This window comes from Diabrotica undecimpunctata, chromosome 2, assembly GCF_040954645.1.
Source record: "Diabrotica undecimpunctata isolate CICGRU chromosome 2, icDiaUnde3, whole genome shotgun sequence".
Lineage (NCBI taxonomy): Eukaryota > Metazoa > Arthropoda > Insecta > Coleoptera > Chrysomelidae > Diabrotica > Diabrotica undecimpunctata.
Window position 1 is genome coordinate 2882367 of NC_092804.1, and position 3195 is coordinate 2885561.

Here is a 3195-nt window from a genome sequence, read left to right on the forward strand (position 1 = left end):
AACCTCCTGTACCCATTCAAAAAAAAACAGAAATTTCACTACTTGTCATACAGAATCATATATAATTTTTGTATAAGTCATTTTCCTTCTATAGAATTATTATACATTAACTTTAATCGTATTTCATAAATAATGACTGCAAATAACTTAAAAAAGTTTGGATGGAGAAGTTTTTTCAAGAGGCATTAATAGTTGTGAATTATTACTGATATTTGTGTTTTTATGTTTTATATTGATAGTTGTAATGTTAGAAATTGTTTTACTGTTATACCTATTCTTTTAATAGAGTGGTAAAAATAAATTAAAAAACATGCTTTTCAAAAGTATAATCTTTATTCAAGGATTAAACTTAGCTAAAAATAATTTATCAAAACCTATTTTAACTACATTTTTAACATTTGAACTTATATTTACAGAAACTAGAAAGTTTGATAAGATAATAAGAAGTATAGATATCATAACAGCAGGATCTGTTTATGGTCAGAAATGTGGCATGTATACATACAGAAACTGCAATGATATAGTCCTACAAAAGTCAGTCATCTTCATTGTCAATTACCCAATGCATATTATTTTGTTACTTCAAGATTTGCTACTTGTGTTGTTGCATTGTAATAAAGATATACATAACCCATCATCCTTCAAATTAATTAATATTTTTCAGTTTTGAAACAATGTCCATTGCATAAAAAACAACATGTTCCAAAGATACATATGTAGTAAGAACATCCCATTCAGTAATTATTTTCTTTTGAATATCAGTCAACTTTTTAGGATCATTTCTTAAAGTCTCCCTCATCTTCAACAAATTCTGCAATTTGCTCTTCATGTACAATTCTATAAATCTAACAATTCTTTGCTTATTGTAATTTTGGGAAAAAAGACATATGTAGTACTTTATTTCACATTTAGTTAAGTAAGGCCTCAAAGCCGTTATTGATTTTTTTGCTTTTTTGTGCCAGTATTCAAATTTTCCATCCTCCAGAATCCTGGACTTACTTCTTTGCAACACATAATGTTTCAGTTTACTCTTTAAGGTATCTTCCACCAATGTTTTTAGTTCTACTTCCAAAGGGGACATTCTTCTATTAAGTGTATCACTTAGGTCATGAATAGCAGATTGAAAAATATAATCTGTTACTTGACAATCTGAGGAATTCTTTTGTGCCCTTTTGATTAAATCTGAGAAAAATCCTTCCCACCTAGCACATTGCTGTTCTCTTAAATCTAAAATTGAGACAGAAAATAATTATTAATGTAAGAAAAATAATCATTAATGTTCCAAATATGTAGGCAAATTAATATAAGTTATACACAAACCTTTCTCGGTGTTTTTCAAAACTTTAGATCGCTTAGACATATTGGTAATAGTATGTGCTTATTGTATGCTTTGTGGTGAAAAATTTATTTTGTTATATTTAAATTTTAAGTTTAGACTTTTGAAAAAAACGGTCAGTCTTTTAAACAAAATAACAACACCACAGATCATATAGTTTTATTTTGCTGTCATTGTCAATTGTCAGTTGATAAAGGTCTTATTTTTTTATTGTTCTTTTTTATTATTTTGTTTAGCTTCTTTGGAACAACAAAAATACATTATAACTTTTGACTGTAAGAATTTTAATTTTTAATGACCATTTAATGATTATTAATTAATTGAGAATATTTAAATTCGTGCAGTAAATAGTGGTGTAAGTGGAATGACAGGTGTGGAGAGTGAATTATATGGGCCCAACCGTTCATAATGGCGACGGCGCTACTAGTCACGTTATGGAGCTATGACGTAACAAATGACGTTGATGTAAGTAGTGTTGCCATGGTTTCGCTAGTTTTGCATAATATTTATAAACTCCATTCGCTTAGCTCAGGCATGTTTTGACAGATTCATTGTCGGAAACCTACAACACAACAATTCCTACTTCTCAGTATTAATCACAAACCATACATACTCTGTATGTATGGTCTGTGGTATTAATAGTGGTATGGAGTATGTATGGTCTGTGGTATTAATAGTTAAAGTATCCTACTATTGCATACTACTTTGTTTAAAAAAAGAAGAATTATTCTAAATAGTGGAAGTGTATACTAAACACATCAAATTTTGGGTAGTATATATTTAAAAAATATATTTTAGTTGTTATAATTTAACATAAATATTTATTATATGGTGCAGATAAATAAATATTTATTTTAGGTAATTCGCAAAGTTCTATTTTATTTACTATTTAGTTTGTTTACTATTAATATTGGCTATGAGTACGTGTGCTTGGTTGTATAGTAATTTCCAGCCATTTTTAGTCTGTCAAAAAGTAACTAACTTCGCAAAAAAATAATTACTAAATTCACCAGACAGTTCGGACTGGGAATAGCGAACCGAGTATATTTACCCAAATAATGATTATACCACCACAGACCACTAATCTGTAGGTGATTTGTGGATTATACTAAACAATGTTTTCCAAAAAAACAAAGATTGTAGCAAGTTCTACTAAAATCACATCTTAAATTTACAATAACTTATTTCTAGAGAATTATAATATAATATAATAAAGATATAATATAATAAAGAATTTTGAGTATCCACCGAAAAAAAAAAGTGTTCGTGGCAACATGTAATCCAAGCCTTTGTTTGTTGCTAATTGCAAATATGGAAATGGCAGAATATGTATAATATATACTCTGGGAAATGGCGTTATAAAAACATTGTATCCCAAATTTTTAAAATTGGAAATAAAAACAGTATACATCAATTTTTATGTATTTAATAAACTATTGCTAAAAGAGAAGGTACAATATCAAAATGGTATAGTATTACAAATCTAAAAAATCAAAAGAATATTTTTTGTGGATGGGTGAGTTAGTCAAAGTTGGACGAAGCTCTATTAAACATTTTGAGTATTAGTTTATTTTTACAAGCACCAGGTAAGAACAGCACCTAATTATACCAAACTTTTGTTAATAAATACAAACTCGATACTATTTTGTACTACATTTTGCTTTTGTATTAAATTACTTTTAAAATCTTAACCAATATGAATCTTACATTTATATATACTATATATATATATATATATATATATATATATATATATATATATATATATATATATATATATATATATATATATATATATATATATATATATATATATATATATATATATATATATATATATATATATATATATATATATA

The 3195-nt window shown here is 26.5% G+C and overlaps 1 long non-coding RNA gene across 1 annotated transcript; it reads right to left on the reverse strand.

Moving 5' to 3' along the window:
- Nucleotides 1-314: 314 nt before the first annotated feature.
- On the reverse strand, nt 315-1500 carry LOC140433139 (uncharacterized). Its single transcript, XR_011949874.1, has 2 exons — nt 1321-1500; nt 315-1227 (listed from the first exon to the last, which is right to left on the reverse strand). It is a non-coding gene; the product is annotated as an uncharacterized lncRNA (long non-coding RNA).
- Nucleotides 1501-3195: the final 1695 nt, after the last annotated feature.